This window comes from Micropterus dolomieu, linkage group LG14 (genome assembly GCF_021292245.1).
Source record: "Micropterus dolomieu isolate WLL.071019.BEF.003 ecotype Adirondacks linkage group LG14, ASM2129224v1, whole genome shotgun sequence".
Classification (NCBI taxonomy): domain Eukaryota; kingdom Metazoa; phylum Chordata; class Actinopteri; order Centrarchiformes; family Centrarchidae; genus Micropterus; species Micropterus dolomieu.
In genome coordinates, this window is record NC_060163.1 from 1,681,823 (window position 1) to 1,689,496 (window position 7,674).

Here is a 7,674-nt window from a genome sequence, read left to right on the forward strand (position 1 = left end):
GTAGCCCTTTTGCATCAATTATTGACGTTTAGGGATCCACAGTCAAGTTAGCAACGCTTAGCAACAATAAATATGCAATATCCGGTTACACTTTCAAGATAAAACGTAACGTTTTGATACATTGCCATGTTGAAACGCACATACGGTAATTAAAGTCGTGAAACGTTGCAGTTTCGTTAGGTTTAGGCACAGAAAGTACTTGGTTGGGTTTAGGCAACAAAACTACTTGGTTAAGGTTAGGAAAAGATCATGGTTTGGGTTAAAATAGCTATGTATGTCAATTAAGACTTAAGTTAACTAACGTTAATGTCAATTTACCTCACTCGCCTAAATAAAAACATTTAATGTTTTCTTTCGCACGGGACACAAACCCTGTTCTCCTGCTTCAAGGTCCGGGTTCTGGCCCTCTATCCACCCCAATCACCTCCTTACTTCGTCTTTTCTCTTAAATATCATACTTGCCTTTACCATCAAAAACTGACACAACAGGGCTTCCCTCAATACGTCGAACTATGACGTCAAAGGGATCCCTAGTGCGTCACAAACTGACGATTATGGCTCTTGACCAAGCGTCCATATGTGACGACTTGAGAGTGAGACCGCGTTGTATGTGCTGGCTTGCTCCCTTTGTTTGTTTATTGGAATATTTCAGCTTGACCTCATCAACATCATAAGATTTGGCTGTGGCACTTGATGTATCTCTTTTTTTTTTTTTTTTTTTTTTTGATGTATCTCTGGACTTTATATTAGTGGCAGCGGTGTTTGCTTTTGGACACTTTATTCTTTATTTATTCATTTCTTTCAACTTTTCTTAAGGCCTTAAAAGCATTGCAATGATGGCACTGGACTGCATGCTATGCATGCTTCCTTTGAGATGAATCAAGCAAACTCTTTAAAGCTTGAATAGTCTTTGTCTTTATCTAGCTGCTCTGTGACATGATGATTCCACCTGGATGTTATCCGATCAGGGAGTATGGCTAGCGTCTTCTGATTCTTTTTGCAGTAGTTCATGATCTTCTATTGGAAAGCACGCTGCACAACATGACCATACCTTGTATTCAGCTTCTCCCATGCTTGTTGCTCATCTATTCTGTAGAAGCTGCCTTCCAGAGCAGACCTTGCTTCTTTACTGATGTACTTTTGTAAGTAAAATTACCTATCGGCAGGACTTGAGCATTATCTCTCTAAAAGGGCCTTGAAGCTTGTACTTCAATCTGTGAATTTCAGTGGGTCACTTGAGAATACAAAAGGTTCTTGTACTGGAAGAGGTCTACATCTCTCACTCTTTTCTTTTGACTGTTCCTCAGTATACACTCTGAGCTTGAGGACCTCAATGTCTCTTTGATTTTCAAGATTTTTCCGTTGCCGGCGTTGTGCATCAATGGCAGCTTCCCTTTCAACTTCAGCTTTCTTGAAATACTTGGTGACTGAGACTGTTGGAGCAGTGGCTGAGTATGGTGGCTTTGGAAACATTGGATCCATAAATGGAAGCATGCATAACTTGGATTTTTCCACTTCAGCTTCAAACTCTTCTTCTTTAGTCAGGCTCATTCTCATTAGTCCCAATCAATCTGCTGTCACAACTCTGCATCCATCACTTTCTTTCTAATGTTGCATTAGTATCAAAGTCTAAAGGCCGTAGCTACATGCAGCTGCGTATCCTACGGTGTACACTACGCCGTAGCCCCACAACAAAACCTTGTTTGTGATTTGAGAGGAACAACAGTTAATTTTGAAAATAAATCTGGGGTCAAAGAGATTTGTTAATATAAGTATCTGTACTTTACTTGAGTATTTTTAGTTGTTGCAACTTCTTACATTCACTTTGCTATATTTCAAAGCCAAACTTTTTACTCTTACATGCACAAGACCTCGTTACATTGGTATTAGTAATAATAATAATAATAATCTTTATTTGTAAAGCACTTTTCAAAAACAAGTTACAAAGTGCTTTAACAAGTGTAAAGACAATAATACCCAAGAGACAATAATACAAAAACAATACAAGATAAAAGCATGAAAACATTGAAAAGACTAAAATACATGTTTAAGATAAATATAAAATAAGTAAAATAGAATAAAATAAAAGGGATAAAATAAAGTCAAATAAGATCGGGAAAGGCTCTCCTATAAAAGTATGTTTTAAGAAGGGACTTAAGAGTTCACTGACTCAGCCGACCTGATTTCCTCGGGCAGCCTGTTCCAGAGCGTCGGGGCCCTGACAGCAAACGCTCTGTCCCCTTTAGCTTTCAGTCGAGAGTAGTCCATGCAGTGCACCTGAGTGGAGCAGCATTGAAAAACAAAGTCTGATGTAGATCACATTTAGCCTAATGTGCAGCTGCAGTGAATCTCTCTGTCCTGCTAACCAGCTGAGCAGCGCAGCTCTTGTGTCTTGGTTGCTTGCCAGACTTTGACTGAACACTTTTACAGTGAAATAAAATTCTTTATTACGTTAAATAATAAACGCAGATGGGCCTCAGTGTTTATAAACTGTAGCTCGGAACAGGGGCGGATTGGTTATCTGGCAAATGCCAGAGGGGCCGGACCATTTGCTTTGGAGTGGGCCGGACAGATTTATAATATCATCAGTGTTTCCCACACACAGGCTTTGCTTGGGCGGGATGCTCAGGTGCATTAATGCCGGACCAAGTATATTTGGGGACCCGTTTAAGCATTTTACTGAGAAAGATGCTATCTATTATGTTATAAGATGCAGACACGGTGGATATTTTAAAAAGGTTGTGTCAGGGTTTGGTGTGTAGGTAAGGCTGAAGGAACCAAATGCAGGACACAGAGCGGAGCAGGTACAGTTCGGTAAGGTATTTATTGACGGCAAAACAAAAGGCGAGCATACTTACAACTGGAGTGGCTGAGTCCAAAGAAATCCAAATTAAACAATCCAAATGAAACAGGTAATCCAACGGGTACAGATCCAAGATTGACAGGGCACGAGATGAGACAAAGCAGCACATGACAGAGCAACATAAAGCTACAATGGTCGGACAAGGACTGAAGACACAAGCAAGCATATATGCACATCCAGGGACTAACAAGCAGGGCGGGAGCAACACAGGTGACCGGGATCAGGACTAACGAGGCAAAGAGACAGAGAGACAGGCATGCAGAGCGATAACTGGGGGAACAAACATAACCTAGGTACTGGACACTAATCACAGAATGATCATAAACCAATGAACAACTAATCAGGCAGAGATTACAATAACACTAGACAGGTAGACAGAACGGGAACAGGAACAGAACTAGAGGCACAGAATACAGAGCAGACAAAACTAAAATAATGCAAACACAGAAGTAGGAGTAAATACTAAGACATGAACTAAGGCACAGGACTAAGAACTGAGGCAAAGAACTAAAACGCAGGACAAAGAACCAAGATAAGAGACAAGACAGATATTTAGTAAACTTGCGAATGAATAAAATAATAAACAAGGCTACACAGAGAAACACAGGACAGGATCGTGACAGGTTTAGAATAAGAAGTAGAATTAAAATGGTAAAAAAGAAATATGCTACTAGGAACAGAAATATATTGTTATTCTGTATGAAACATTGAAAATATAAAAATAAATTGTTTTTACATGACGACAGTGCAGAAGATCAGGTTTTATCACTTATTTACTATGGTTATAATATTAATATGCCTAATAATAATAATAATAATAATAAATAAAAGGCATTTGACCCCATTGGCAATGGCCTGAGATGGGCTGACCATCTCGATTAGGTGAATTAAATTGGGATATTTAGTGACACCTCATCAGAGAGAGTGCAACATAATCCGATTGTCGGAAGTTGAAGTTACTTTTCTCTGAACAGAAAACCATAATCCTTTTTTACTTCTGTCATTTACCAGACTTATTTTTATTCATGTCTTTTCCAATGTTGAGAGCAGTGTGTGAGAAAAAAGATTTCTGCAGTGTTTACATCCTATAGCCTATAGTGAACTAGGATGTTGCTGGAATCAGTACAGCCACAAACCCTAAAAAGTCTATGGGCTGCACACAGCAATTACCGTAACGTGGGCAATGTAAGCGGAGGTTCATTTTGGTGTAAAAAGGGTATTGGTGTCATAATAAAATGATGTCATCCTTTATTACTTTTCTTTTCCAAAGAAAGTCATCTCATTCAGGAACCCAGTTTGACATTTATTTAGGAAGGTTCATGGTTTGAAAACTACATTGAGACAAAAATCTTGTTTTGTCATTTACTCTTGAGAGGAGAAACGTGGGTGCATGTGTGTGTGTGTGTGTGTGTGTGTGCGCGCGCGCGCGTGTGTAAAGGAGAAGAATAAACAGAGGGATAAAGGGAGAAGAAGTGTGTAGGCTACGTATGATAACATTGCTCCTGGTTCCTGTCCACTTGAAGGAGACAGCTGACAGCGTCTGGGAGGTTTATGTCTGCTGAACAATAATAATGCAGGTCTGTATGTGCACAAGAGAGTGTTTTTCTGTGTGTTTGTGTTATGTGTGTGAGTGTGCCAGTGTAAGTAATGAATATGGCTGAGTAAACAAGACACTAAGAGAGACACTCAAAGACCCATCAGAGCTTTTTGTCCTGCTGACACAAGCTCTTCACAGAGACAAACATTCACCTAGAACAACATTTTCAAAGCCAAGCCTACTGTCTATAACTGTTACCTCCAATAGCAGAAATCTGGCAGATCCTTCCAAAACAATAATTTAAAACAAATGTAAAAGTTCCACAATAAGATCACTTCTAATCTTCATTTGCTTATTGGCTACAAAGAGAAACTAGAAGAGAGCACTCAGTGCACAGAGTGCAGATTTCCACCAGGTGTGTCTGGGTGTATGTGGGTGGGGAACAGGGAGTGCAAGGCAGACTGTGTATCCAGCGTGTGAGCGTAATGGAATGAAGGGCTGAAAGTTTTTAGTAATTCAATTAAATTCTATTTATATAGCGCCAAATCACAAACAGTTATCTCTGAGTGCTTTTCATAAAAGAGCAGGTCTAGACAGTACTCTATGATGATATTTACAGAAACCCAACAGTTCCCACCAAGAGCAGCACTAGGAGACAGAGGCAAGGAAACACTTCCTTGTATAGTGTAAGTTTTCTTATATAGATGTATGCAATGTTTTCAATGTCAGGGTTCCGTTTAGAGGGAGTGATGTGGGAGAACTGGATGGAGAGAAGAGGTGGAGGAATCCAGATGGGAGTGGCTGGGGAGGCCGTGACTGAAGAACCTGTCCCTGACCAGGACATCTGCTGTCTCCCTAGCTGTAGGCAGTTTAGGCAGAAGGACAAAATGTGCAAACTTGGAGAAACGATCCACTACAGTCAGTATGACTGATGGAGGGAGCCAATTCACTAAGTCTAATGCCAGCGTTACCTGGATCCTGCTAGTTCAGAAGGGCATCCTCAACCTCCTGTTCGATCCTCTAGGGACGCTGCCTCGATCACGCAGGCACTGGGCACGACTGGTATCTGGAGCTGAGATGGAACTCTCCTCCTTGGTGAAGAGGCGGGGCAGAGCGCCCGGCTTGATGTTCTTGGAACCAGGCCTGTAAGTCAGCACATATTTAAATTGTCCAAAGAAGATCGCCCACCTGGCCTGTCGAGGGTTGAGGCGTCTTGCAGAATGGATGTACTCAAGGTTCTTGTAGCCCATCCACACCACAAATGGCTGCTCCGCCCCCTCCAGCCAGTGGCGCCAATCCTCCAGGGCCAGCTTAACTGCCAACAACTCCCAGTCGCCCACGTCGTAAATGGGGTCTGCGGGGAACAAACGATGGGAGAAGAAAGCACATGGGTGAAGCTTGTTATCCACAGGCGAGCGCAAAGACAGGACTGCCCCTGCACCCACATCAGGGGCATCCACTTCCATCACAAACTGCAGGGACCGATCAGGCTGGACCAGGATGGGGGCAGTGGAAAATGCTTCTCAAGTTCCTGGAACTCAGCCTCGGGAGACCAGAGGAACTGCCTGGAAGTGGAGGTTAGAGCAGTGAGGGGGAAAAGCAACACGACTACAGATACGAATGAACCGTCTGTAGAAATTGGCGAAGACAAGAAACCTCTGGAGTTGCTTCCTGTTCTCTGGCCTGGGCCATTCCTACTCTCACCTTATCCGGGTCCATCTTGACCCTACCCTCAGCTATGATGCATCCGAGAAAAGACACAGTGGAAGCGTGAAACTCACATTTCTCTGCCTTAATGAACAGCTGGTTCTCCAAAAGCTACTGGAGGACCAGGAGGCGTGGTGGATGTGTTCAGCAGGGTCTCTAGACAAAATCCAAAAGTCATCCAGATAGACGAACATAAGTGCCCCATTATGTCTCATATCATGTTGGTGAGCCCAAAAGTCATCACAAGGTACTCGAAATGCCCAAGGGAGGTGTTGAACGCTGTCTTCCACTCATCACCCTGGCAGATCCGGACCAGATGGTAGGCATTGCGCAGGTCTGGAAGCCGAGTTCATATAGAAGCCTTATCTATAAATAACTTTAAACTTTAATATAATTGGAATGTGTTCCAATTATATAAAAAGTAAATACATTTTATTTTCTATATATTTCATATTGTAATATTGTCTGGGAAAGTTTTAAGAGTAAGCTAGATTATACTTTTATTGTGCAAAAATATTTTATCAATATGTTTCCCAACAATGCTGCCTATTTTAACCTGTGTAAGTTAATGTTGAATAAAATTACCATATAAAGTGGGAAATCAATGTTAACCTGGCATAACACTATGCATATCTAGCTCTGGTGTAGGCTTGTTCGACACCAGGACCTTTTTTCTGTGAATTAGGTAAAACTTCAGTTTTTTTGTAAAAAAACATCAACACAAACTTAGACACAACAGAATAACATGAAAGATGAGATAATATACAGTATATAGTACAAATTTATTTTCAAGTTCATCAAATGTCTTGCTACATTGTGGTAAGTGTATGTGTGTTTTTTAATGTGAGTTAGATATATTGTTGTGTGCAACCAAACTAACGACATAAGGAGAGAAAACAAAACAGACAGCCAGAGACAAAGAATCATGTAAATAAAAGTGTAGGAGAATGTCTATAATTTATATTATTATTACATATTCAATTGATGTACAGTATTTCAGGGAAAACACAAACATGCAGTTTGGTGGGAGAATCAGCAAAACACATGTGACAACAGATGAGGATAGTTGAAAGGTATGGAGGAAGCCAGTTGTTAATCATCTCTACACGTTCTCTGTAGCTCCCTCTACAGGTTGGCATCAGTCAGTGCTGCTCTGAGGTTAAACTTCAGTTAAACCAGATGCAGCAAGTTTAAATTAAACCTCAGTTAAATCAGGTGTGTGGGAGGGTTAAGTTAAACCTTGGATTACGATGATTTCTAAAGGACAAAGCAGCACTTAAAAGTATTTAAAGTCTGTGCACATCCGGAGCTTCTTCTCTGAAAACAGGTGAGAGTGAAACAGAGCAGTAAAGTTATTGGCCGGACAGATAAAAAAATAATCTGAACCTCACTACAGTGGGGCGCTGCAGATTCAGGTGATACTCCCTCCTACACCCATTTCACACTATCAGATTGTTTTCACAAAAATATCACTAATAGCTGCTTTAAACCTTACCTAACAGAGCAACAGACCTGAGGCAATTTTTGGAGTATATTATATATATATATATATATATATATATATATA

At 40.9% G+C, this 7,674-nt stretch overlaps 1 protein-coding gene across 1 annotated transcript in view; it reads left to right on the top strand.

Annotated features, from left to right (window-relative positions):
• bms1 (BMS1 ribosome biogenesis factor) overlaps positions 1-7,674 on the top strand; it is a 654,080-nt gene that overhangs the window by 166,041 nt on the left and 480,365 nt on the right. The gene's annotated exons all lie outside the window — the stretch shown is intronic.